This window comes from Lonchura striata, chromosome 5 (assembly GCF_046129695.1).
Source record: "Lonchura striata isolate bLonStr1 chromosome 5, bLonStr1.mat, whole genome shotgun sequence".
Classification (NCBI taxonomy): Eukaryota; Metazoa; Chordata; class Aves; order Passeriformes; family Estrildidae; genus Lonchura; species Lonchura striata.
In genome coordinates, this window is record NC_134607.1 from 48087881 (window position 1) to 48100222 (window position 12342).

Here is a 12342-nt window from a genome sequence, read left to right on the forward strand (position 1 = left end):
AAGGTATGAATGTTTTACAGTAGAATGATAAACTGACAGCCAGTCAATTGGTGCCAAGCACTGATGCTGACATGCTGTTGTGATGCAGTTTCTTATGCTCAGTGGCAGACACACGTGCTCTGGTGTAACTGAAGTGTACCTACTCCATGTTCTGCCACATGGTATAGGTGTGTGATTTTCCTAGAAACAAAAGCTATAATCTAGATTCAAAAGATGTGTGCAAGGGAGTTCTGTGTACCACTTAGTAAGCAGGATTAAAGTACTGCCACTTTGCGTGGTGTAAGCCAAAATATTATTTGACCTGGCTTTGAAGAGGCTGACCAGACATAATACACCATTAAGACTGATTTTTGCCCTAAATAATCAAACCCCAAACTGCAATTTGATTTTTTTTTTTTTTTAATACAGAGGACACATTACCAGTTTCACTGGTTGCTATCTGATATCTGATGAATCTATGCCCTGTGTTAATCCTGATGTAAAAATTCAAATAGAGCTTTCTGGTGCCCTTCCTGCTGCCTGTGTGTGGCTGTGAGAAACACAGTTAATTTTTAAGAGTATATGTTCAGAATTTCTAGATTTGGCTATGTTATTACTGAGTTATTAATATTTTCTGTAAATTTATTGGAAATTTTGAGTATTATGTAATACCATAAATTAAGCAAGGTTTTCTAAGATTGACCTAAGTGGCACTGCTGAGAGTTTAGACCATAACTTTTTTCATTTCTTATTTTATCCTATCTGTAAAATGGAGACTCCACTGGTAGCAGAACTTTTGCTGTTATTAATGTTTATACAGTGCTCAGAAAAATAACACCATACAAAGGCAAGATATTATTGCTTTTATAAAAGTTCTGGAATGTTTTTTTTTTTTTAATTCTCATTTGACCTTTCAAAGGGGTGAAAGCTGAACTTTCTCCTTTTCCTAAATATCAGTTCAGATTTTATGATTTAAAACCTTTAACATCTTTGCTTTAGCATTAGTCATCATTAATGGCTAAAGTACATACATCCCCTCTGATATTTTGAAGGACTAGACATTTTTAAAGCAATGAGGGCTAGGAAACAGACATACTTTAGCCATACTTTATTGGACCACACAACTTATAGTAACTGGATTTTAAAATAGCAATTTCAGTAAACTCTTGTGGTATGTAGTAATTCAAGAGTAAGATTTTCCTACCTTATCATTTCTTGTGCTCACCCTCTCTTTTCTCAGGGACCCAGCTGACTCACACTATAAAAACCTTGTATTTAGATAGAAAGCCCTGGATATGGCTGTGGGTGTATGCCCACTCTCATACCTCAACAATGACACAGCAGTTTCTCCCCAAAAAGCACCTTTGCAGAAGACACCATCTTCTAAAGAAATACAGTATATTTTTTAGGCTACAGCTTCAGCAATTGCAATTATGAATAACTGAAACCTGTTAAATTTTTCGAATAGTATGTTGCTTGAAGATAGGTGTTTATCTGGCAGTGCAGAAGTCCAGTTGTCAATCATGAGTTAGATAAGCAGAATGTTTAAGCCTATCACATCTCTTTTATAAAGTAATGACATGATGACAGTAAAGAAACTAGCACAAACATTTCTGACATCATAAGACAACTACAATAAAGTTTGATACATAAGCATGACCAATTTTAACAGACTTTAACATGACAATTTTTTATGTAAGCAAAATGTAGATTTCAGGAATGCATTTCTGGCTGTGCAAACTTTTAATGATTTGTAAACTCACATTCAGCCACATAAATTATTCACATATTTGTGTACAAAGAACCAAATCTGGAAAATGTCTTTAAATGCATTTAAAGAACTCCTTTGTTGATAACAAAATACAGATATTTTTAGAAGAACTGATTTATAAAAAATGTGTCTTCTGGAAGAAATTTTAACATAAAGGTGGTTATTCAAACTTATAGTCAATATATGAGAAGTTGCTTCTTCAAGATACTTCACTTGCATAAAAGTCACTCTATCCTGCCATTAGAACTCATTGACAAATTGTTTTAATTTATGTTCAGTGTAATGGAACAACTCTGTCATTTCTTCCTGTATGGACAGTTATTGCTGCTTAGGAGTTTTAAGTCACATTTAACCTTGGATGACACTGATTTTTCCTTTTGATGGTCCCTGGACCAAGAAATTATAGCTTAGTTGAACTCAGCAGTTTTGTCTTTAGTGCTCATCTTCTTGGTTTATTTATGCATTTCCCAAGGTGTATTTTCTCAATATAAGCTTCTTTAATAAAGAAAATGGACAATCCCATGCTCTTAGTTATTTGTTGCCCTAATGCTTTAAATATTTTTTAATTTCTCTGTAATTTTACCATGCTGTCATGTTTGTCACTGCTAACATAATGTATTTGGCCATATAGTCTCATATTTGGCCCCTAACCTTTCATATCTATCAAAAATATAAATGCATCATAAAGCTTCTATCTGTTACAGCATATCATCCCTTTTATTTGTAAGCTGTTGGGCTTTTCCAGTTGTTGGCATTTTAGGGTATTAATTTTCCTACAGACTGGTAACATCTTTTTGACAGGGGAAAAACATATATATAAGGAATACAGTCCTGAAATGACAACCTCAGGTGTCACCCTAATAAAGCTCAGAGAGTAACTAGCAAGGCTAAGCATTCAGCAGGTTTTAGAAGTAATGTGCTAAAAATAATCCAGACTGGATCTTAGAAAAGTGGGGAAACTTCAGTGGTTTCAGACATATATGTATACCTAGAGATACTTGGAATATTACGTACTCCTCCAGCCAGAGCTATTGAAATGTTGAGAATTCTGTGAAATACAGCTGTAATAGTTATATCTGAAAGCAATCTTGACATACATTTTGTGGTTTAATGAAGAAATCAGTTAACCAAGGATGAAGTACTTCTTATCAAAGTGAAGTTATTTCCCCATTTACATGCCCTACTTCCATGTTAGAGAAACTATAGAATGTTTCTGAACTTTTGCTGCTGCTTCTGTTGCTTAAAAAAATATCAGAGATTTTAATGTAAGGATTGACCATAAACAATAATTTTTTTACTAATAGGGTTTCTTTTTAATATTCAGTTAGCAGAAAATGAGGAAGAAAAATAAAATAACAATGAAAAGAAAGAGAGAAAAGAGAAAAAATAAGAAAAAAAAGGAATACCATATGCAGACGAAGATTCTGTAATAAAAATAAAATTGCTAGCTATTGTTTGGCAGACACGTCCTGGAGAAGATGGCTAGTCAACAGCATTGTAACGCTGCTGTTTAGTCATATGTCCAAGACTGCTCATTAGCATTCCCAAGCATGCATCAATTTGAAAGTGTCTTTCTTTCAGCTCATCAGTATGGAAGCCCTAAAGTGCACTTTATTTGTGTAATAGGTTCTTTCAAGATGCTCAAAATCAGTTTTGGCTCTTCTGGTTATATTCAAGTGACATCTACTCAGAAGGGAAAAAAAGTTTCTTCTTGCTAGATAATAAAAGCCTAGAGTGCAAAGAAATAATGTGTTCTGGACAGATTGCTTTAAGCAGTGACCAGAAATACATGGTAATCTCAGACACTGAATCTGATTCCCAGGTTCAGCAGATATTCCCAAAAGAATACATGTATATAATATTATTCCACTTGTCAGGAATATATTTTTTCATGATTAGTATATTTATCAGCTAAACATACAATAAATCTAGAGACTGCCAAGTCCAGTTTCATTCAGAGCACAAGGCTAACTTTTAAAATTTTTTGTTCTAACAGGAGCTGTACAAGCCTCCTTGCTATCCCCACTCACCCAGTAGTGTAAAGGAATTGGACCCTGGGAGGAGAAAATTCATTGTATGTTTTGAAAATCTATATTTGTACTACTTCTGTTGTGCTGTGTTCAGATGCTATTTGCTGTCATTCATCTCACATCATATGTTTCTCAGGAGCTAGGAGAGAGTGGACACCTATTTACACGTCAGACAGAGTCTCTCTCATAAGAAGATACTTGAAAGAATCATAGAATTACCTGAGCTGGAAATAACCACGTTAAAGGCCATCTAGCTCCAACCCTCCCACCACATAGACAGGGACATGTTCCTCTACACCAGGTTGCTCAAAGACCCATCAAACAAAGACTACAATACTTAAACACAAATCTCTTCCCTTTGTTATGAGTAACCCAGCCATTAGCAGCTTTCCAGCATATATCCCATTAGGTGTTCCAAGAAATAGCAGTTTGTGGATGTGAAATTTAATAAAATCATAAAGCATTGCAGGAACAGTAAATATAAGGCTTCTGTATCATGTAGACTGCAACTATAACCAGCAGGGGCATTAAGTTGTACTTTTTAAGGCACATTCACAGCTACTACTACCTAATTTGCCTTCACTCAAGTGGTCAAAGGCATTTTTAAAACACAGTAGACTTTGTTCCTTTCCATCCCAGACTGCTGGAAAACTGAGCCCCAATACTTATATACCTTCCAGGGCTGTGACAAGAATTCACTAATTAGACATAGATTGGTTTTCAAGCAGGGTGACTCAGCCACTTCTCAATCTCTGCACATGCCCTGCAGCACCTCCTTCCCCGATTCTCTCTTCACAGCTTTGGTGAAACAGCCAAGCAGGACTTTCAGAGATCTTGCTTTGCTTTATGCTGCAAACTATTTCAGATCAGTTATTACATCACTTAGCACTGGTATAACAATAAGCAGGGAACATGCTTTGAGCTGGCATCAAACAACTTATGTTGGATGAGGCCAAAGATCCAAAAAAGCCTACAGAGAACAGGAGCCTCCCTTTAGCTTCTCAGTCTCTTCTTGGAGAGTTTGGGATGGGCTTTTCATCCAACCCTGTAGGCTGTCCTCTAGCCTCTTGGAACATTCTCTTACTCCTGATCCATATTGCAACAGCTTTTCAAGAGGAATGTGAAGCTACATGCAAGACCTCCTACTCCTGTAGAATGTAAGAAGAATTTTTAAAAAAAGGCCTGTGAAACCTCCATTACTTGGAAGAGAGAAAAGGAAATCTCAGTGAGGAAACCCTTTGTAGGCAAGTTTAAAATGTGTGGTTTGATCTACTTCAAGCAAATTTATTCTTATGTATGTCAGTTATTCATTGCAAAGTTTAATTTGGCATAGGGTAATACTTTTCAGTCTTAGAGAGGAGGAAAAACTAGTTATTTCCACACTTAAGCCATATGCAAAGGTATTTTTTCTCAAAGGTTGATACAAGAGGAAATAATTCCTATAGTTTCAGAATTGCACCATTTTTGCAGTTGTGAATCATTCCTGCCTTTAACACCTGACAGCATGTAAAGTAGATGGACTGCTTTTTTTGCTCATATTCACTACATATCTGCCTCCCCCTGACAATACAATTTTGGCTTCATAATAAATCCCTGCTGCAAATCATCTAAAGAATTCTTGTCCCATAATTCACCCAATGCTTTTTGACCTTGTTAACTACAGATTTTAGAGTAGGAGATTGAAATAAATGTCAGTCTTGCTGATGTGGCCTTATTGTTTTTTCCCAAGAAGACAGCTTAATATACTTAGACCACTGGAAGTGGCAATGCTTTGTGAATTTCAAGAACCATAATTTATTTTAGTAATGAAAAGCAAAATGGAGTGTGGCAATAACTTTTTTCTGTATGCTAATGAAGCACTAAAATCTGTAATGAAACACTGTTAAATAAGAAAGGAGGAAGCAGAAGAAATGCATGTTACTGTGATTTGGTGCCCATTCAATTGTCATTGCTGAGCTTGATCTTAAAAAAACCCAGTGTGTTGGCCTGGCAACAGTGAAGGGTAGTATGCTTTTTACCTCATTGCTGCCAAACTTTAAAAAATGCATTTTGTACCTAGATAAGTAACTTTATCAAAGTCCTGCTTTTTTTCTGCTGAAGTCAATACACAAATTGCAATTATCAAAAAGAGCCAGAATGTGCTGTAGTAAAAAAGCTTTTAACAACTGAACTGGAATGACAATAGGTAAGGAGCCAAATATGAAATCAGAATTTTTGATTCTTTTCTGTATGCATCAACAGGAGAAAATACTATAGGGGAAAATATTTTTCTTATTTATGCATCCTTTTTTCTTAATGGAAATAGAGGATATGAGGAGAGAAGTTGAAATCTTGAAAGGCCTATAGGTACCTGGTGCCTTCAGTACTGAAATGTCCTACAAGAATCATCAGCTACACTGGAGACCACACTTGAAAAACAGTCATAACCATAAAAGAATGCTGCATAGGATTTTGCTGATGAGAAATTGGATAAGATTGAAAACATTTGGGATACTTGCAGAAGGATAGTACTTAAAAAAGAGAAAATCAAACTATATAATCACAGTACAAGCCTGCTGATGTTGACTGCATCAGAAACCTCTAGAAAAAACCCTAAGGCTGTTGCTGAATTTTATGGAGTGTAAGATTATGAATATTCCTTTTTGTAGGAGTTTGTAGGTGGTTTTGATACACAGTGAATGCTGGAGACAACACGTGAAGCAAAGAAAGGAAGAAGTCCTTCCCTTTGTGCTGTGTGAGATGAGAGCTACCAAGTACCCTCTTTGGTCTTCTCGCATTCATACCAATTTCTGGACATGATGCTGAGCTGAGCATCTGAGATTTCTGTGTTTCTTCTGAAGGATTTAAGAGATTCTAAATTAGTTAATACCTGGCAAGGTATCGTGCTTCTTTTTGGAAGCAATTTCATGTGATTCTAAGCTGTCATTTCTTAAGGGAAAATTATTCATGATGCATTGAAATGGAATTTAAAATAATTTTTTTTCTGAATTTAATGCCTGTGAGAGTAAATGATGTAAGTGAGGCATGATGCAAACAGAAGTAAAACAGAGCAAACTGTCCCAGTAAGTTCTGGTTATCCTCCTTGTCCTGAAAAACAAAATTTTGTAGCATTAGCCTTAAGTTTCTCATGAATAAATCCACCCTATCTGCATTTGCTCAGGCTACAGGAGAAAAGGGGTTGTATTCAGTCTTTATGTTCAGTCTCTTTAATCAGCTTAAACCTGTTTTTTCCTGTTCTATTTGCGTCAGTGAATTCAGAGGCACTGAGTTAACAGAATTGATTTTAAAATAGATTTCAATTAAACCATGTAATTTATGACTTTAGAAAAGGCATACTTGGCTCAACATGTAAGTGCACTGACACACAGCTTTTTTTCAAGACATATGATGGGCATGTTAAACATCTAACTTTAAGGTGCAAACATTCCCTCTACTTTTCTGGCAGTAACTTTGCAGAGATAGAGCTGTAGCAGCACTGTTTGATCCTATATAATTCCTGAAATTCATTTTACCCTCCCTAATATTTTTGGGTAGGCCTGTGATGCTTGAAAGGACTCTTTTCTCATGTCATAGACAATTATTATTCTGTATTCTAGGTATAAGAGCAGGCATGTTCTGAATCTGATTTAGACAGTATTTCTTCAATAGTCACAAGGAAATAAGGAATCATGATGGTGGTTCATAATTTTGAATTTTTATCTTGAGGCTTATAATGCAGCTTTATTTATTTGGAATTACACAGAGTTTGTATGAGGCTCTTCAAATTTGCAGTTACACTTAGCATTGAAAACCACAACTTTTCTCCTGTGTGAAATAAATGGTGACAACATGTAATTTTCTTCTTTGCAGTCCTCACTATAATTTTCTTTCTTTCAAGCAATAGTTATTCCAATAAAACCTTTTCCATTTGTCTTGTCACTGTCTTACAACTTGTATGTAACTGTTGTATGGCAAAACACCCTAATGGTTTGGAGAGGTACAGTTCACAAGTTGTTTTTTACAAGAACTAAATATTCCCCAAGAAAACATTATGGGGATAATTCACTGAGACACTTAAGTGTCAGTAATCAAAAAGAATATTTCCACTGAAAATGTACTCAGTGTTAATTCAAACATTACTACACACACTCCTTTTGGCAGATTAATCTTCTTTTCTAATTGAAGTGCTAGTAAGAATATATATAGTTACATATATATGTCCATTTCTGTTATACTGCCAAAAATTACCTACTTCTCAGGGATAACAATGGTTTCAGGTCAGGCTATTTCAGTTCCAATGCAGAAAGAAGTGAAGAATGAACATCTCCAGCCAGGCAGCTGTATTGTTACAGCTCTGGCCAAGGACAGTCAGTCGTGGAGATGGCACAGGGGAACAACCCAGGGAGAGGGGAGAGTGTGGGAGCTTTTTGGGAGATCATGTGATGCTAGGAAAGGTGTTCTGACTTTAGCTTGGGACCTAGCTGGACCCTTAGTACTTTCTTCTCTACTTCATGCAACCACACTTTACCTTTAAAAACAAGCACAAGCTTTCTGCTCACTTTAAGTCTCCAGAGACTTTGACTTCCTCACCATCTTTATCTGTACCCCTGCCCATATACTCTGTGTGACTGTGATGCTTTTGGCTGTTGTTTTTCAGAAATCTCCCAATGGTATTGTTTCTCTGGGTCCCAGCAGCCAAATTGAGAGGCAGGTTCAAATTTTAGCTGGGTTCATAGAGGAGAATTAATCTCTTTTGCACATTTTACTGAATTAGGCAGGGGGGATTTGTTGCTATGGTGTTTTTTCATCATACTTTCTTATCTTTGGTCTCTTCCTCTCTTCTTGTCTCCTGTTTTTTCTTAGCAGCTTATACTTCCTTGTTTTATCAAACCACTTGTTATCATTTGATGACACTTGTCATTCCTAACAGGCTTCTATACAGGATCATATCTTCATGATGTAAAAGTGGAACACAGCAGCGGCCAATAAAAATAGAGTAGATGACTCGTTTTGAGATAATATTCCTTTGTTGTCAAAAGAAGCAGGCAAGCACTATTGCTTCTTTCAAGCAAAAGGATAGGGTCTTCAGCCTAAAGAAAATGAATTGATAGGAGGAAACTGGGCTGGATTATTCTTGCTTAGTCATAGGCTCTCTTGATTTCAGTATGCCTGCAATTACAAAACAGCCATACTATTTAGAAGGGTGCACAACAAATGATTCTCTAAACAGAAAAGTAGTCCATTAGGTTTAAAAATATATAGCAATACTTTAGATAATAAAAAAAAATTCAAGCAAATTCTTCAAGTTGTTTACTAATTTTGAAAATCATTATTTGGATAGTTAGTAATTATGTACTTTGATAAATGAAAGGTCTTTTTGTTTTCTTGAAATTTTGATCACACCTAAAACAAGTAATTTTACCCTGCTCTTTGTTTACTAGAACCTATATGATTCAAGTGTATTGCGGATAAATTTTCTTCCTGGACTTCTGCTCTAGCCTTGCTATGGAAGGTTACAAAAATATTTAATTTCATGTTTCTGCTATGTCAGTATTAGCTAACTTTGGCAACTCCATAATTATCAGTGGGAGACATTAATTTAGAGCTCTGCAGGCATTTCCCAGAGCATCAAAGGCTCTGTTAAAAATATGTCTGGGACTTCAGTGTATGGAGATCATATATTCAAAACTGCACACTACCAAAGGTCTTCTCTTAAAAGTTCACATCTAATTAAAGTACTGGTTGTAGAACAAATATATATATGGACACTGTTTGTTTTAATGAAAAAACACAACACATCATAAGGGTAATATTTGGGGGCAGAGACAGGGAGACACTTCTAGCCTTCAAAGCATTAAGAAAAAAAAAATGCTCTACATGGTGTTTACTAACATGAACTGTGAAAAGAAACAGAAATGAAACTGGAAATTGTTAAATGCAAAACCAGTCAATAGCAAGATAATGACACAACACAGTGAAGAAAGATTGATTTTTGTCCCTCAATCACACTGAGGCTTAAGTTTATTTGCTAACATAGTGATTAGACAACAGGTGGAATCTAACAAGCATGATTCATGAGAAAGCAGTGTTAGATAGAAAAACACTATATAAATATAGATTATCATGTAAACATCCAGTCTTTTTGCATGAATCCACTCATGGATTATGCCACAACATAAATTATGACTGCAAATAAAGAACTCTGTTCCATCCACAATCTCAGTTTGAAAATATTATGAACTATAGGAAATTGAGAACAGAGGTGGTAATCCTTCAAGACCAATTATAGTTCCCACTTCAGCAGTTTTGCTGGAACAGTAAAGTAGTTTGGATGCAAGATTCTTCATGTCTGCCTCACATCATGAGATATCTTTGATTGCTAATAGTTCTCTCACTGAAAAATATTTCAGGGCATTTCTTGTTAGAGATTACCAAGAGGGAAGTGTGTGATCAGTAGCCAGACATTTGAGACTAATAATTTGCTGCTTTCAATGAGGTTACATTTGCTAGACAGATTATGAGATGAAACTACAGCTGTGCCTGTCTCCTCCATAGCAACCAACAGAGAGCTCCCCACCCTTCCCAAAAGACTCCTCAAACTGATCCCACTCACAAGAGGCAAAATTCAGTACTATACCAGCAAGCTTAATTTGGTAGCCACGGGTTTGGATGCAAGGTCAATGTGGAGATGATAACCTCTTGCTTTGGTTCATTTGTCACTGTAAAAAGAGCAAAATGAAATTTGTCAAATAATCAAACAAACCTTTCAAAGAAATATTAAGGAAAATAATTGTTGATTAAACTTTCTTTTTGCTGTAAAATTCATCCTGGGGAAACCCAGGCATTTAGCAAAAGCCAGCCACAAAGTGGCTATGATTGTTCTTTTCTGTTGTTGTAAGATTGAATTAAAATAAGACCTGGAACACATAGCCTTCCTGAAGCTTCATTTTGAAGAATTTGCTTCTTATTCATGATTCACAGGAGAATTAGTATTTCTTTTTTAGGTTGTGTAATACATGAAAGTGAGAGCTTTGAAAAAACAGTAATAAGGCATTTTCTTCTGACAAACTCTGTAAATTTATAAGTAGGGATCATATCAGGACTCTGCAAATTTTAATCCAGATTGCATCCTATAAAAATAGCAGTACTTCATCTCTTATGAAGCTTTAATGTTTTATATTGCTGGTATAGACTGATTTTTTGAGGGGAGTGTTTAAGGAGAATCATTTAGTGTAACTGTAAAGAGAAATGTGTTCTCTGCAAACTGGGAACATGAACAACTTGAAGACAGCATAATACATCCAGAAAAGACAAAAACCTGAGAGTGATTAAGACAATTATGAATATTCTCTCTCCAAAGAAACTGCAAAAAGCAGCAGCATCTTTACATATAATTATTTTACATTATTGTGGCATTTACTATCAAAGGAGCTATTTTCTCTTAAAAACTGTGAAGAGAAATTACTTCATCTGCCACTGAAAAGACATCTTCTGTCTGAATATTCTGTTGAAAGTGTCATCTACCTGATACTTTTTAAGATGGGAGAAAATTGTGTAACTAAATACTAAAACTGTGAGAAAATATAACTTTGACAGTGCAGGTGCTAATGGATGAATATTAAAGGACACTATGTTTACAAATTAATGAAAAATGAATGTTTACAGCTGATACCGAGCTCATATACCAAATATGCAGCAAAGAATGCTTTAGAGAGCATGCTATATAATACCTTTGTTACATGATATTCAAAAGTATAAGCCTCTTCAACATTTTATTTATCCGCTCAGATAGATCTTAGGAGGCCAATACCTCCTTGCATATATGGAACTCTTGAGTCCTCAAGAGAGCTCTCTGTCCATCTGGCACCTGGAAAGGTATTTCTGCAATTTGACTTTTAGAACTAGCATGTGCACCTTCACATACAACTGGGTGTTCTCCAAGGATGACACAAACCAGAAAAGAGAAGAACACTTTCAGTGTTAATAATATGCTTTCACAATCTGCTTCTTATGATGGCAGTCATTACTATTTATGATGTCAGGAATCTGAGAGACAACAAATTAATGGCAAAGTAATGAGAACTTCTAGCCAAAGCAGCACTATGATAAAGCAGTCCAGTAAAGGGAGGGCACTAAGATGGTCAGAGGGCTGGAGCACACGGTGTACAAGGAGAGGCTTAGAGAGCTGAGTCTGTTCAACCCAGAGAAGGTGGCCATGGAAGGACATTATGACTGCATACACCTAGGTAATAGGAGGGTGTAGATAAGATGGAGACAGACTTTTTTTGAGCTACACAATAAAAAGGAAAGAAGGAATTAATGAAAATTCCAGCAAGTAAAACTGTGGCTAGATATAAAGAGAAAGCTTTTCACAGTAATAGCAGTCAGACACTGAGAGATACTCCCCAGAGGGACTATAGAATCTGTTTCCTTGGAGATGTTCAAACTCACCTGGGACAAGGGCCAGATTAACCCAATGAGTGAGACCTTGAGCAAAACAGCCTCTAGATGCCTTTTTCACTCTAAACTATTTTATAGTTGTATTACTGCATAAATTACTTAAGGGCTGAAACTTTGACATGA

The 12342-nt window shown here is 35.9% G+C and overlaps 1 long non-coding RNA gene across 3 annotated transcripts in view; it reads right to left on the bottom strand.

The window, feature by feature from the left end:
• The window catches only part of LOC110469417 (uncharacterized), a 76413-nt gene that overhangs the window by 37032 nt on the left and 27039 nt on the right, over window positions 1-12342 (bottom strand). For 2 of the 3 annotated variants that reach the window (XR_002465244.2, XR_013340017.1), the window contains exon 2: window positions 10397-10478. This is a non-coding gene — a long non-coding RNA (uncharacterized LOC110469417). Of the gene's footprint in view, window positions 1-5874; window positions 6868-10396; window positions 10479-12342 lie in introns of those variants that run through there. The other variant, XR_002465245.3, reaches the window with a different exon arrangement.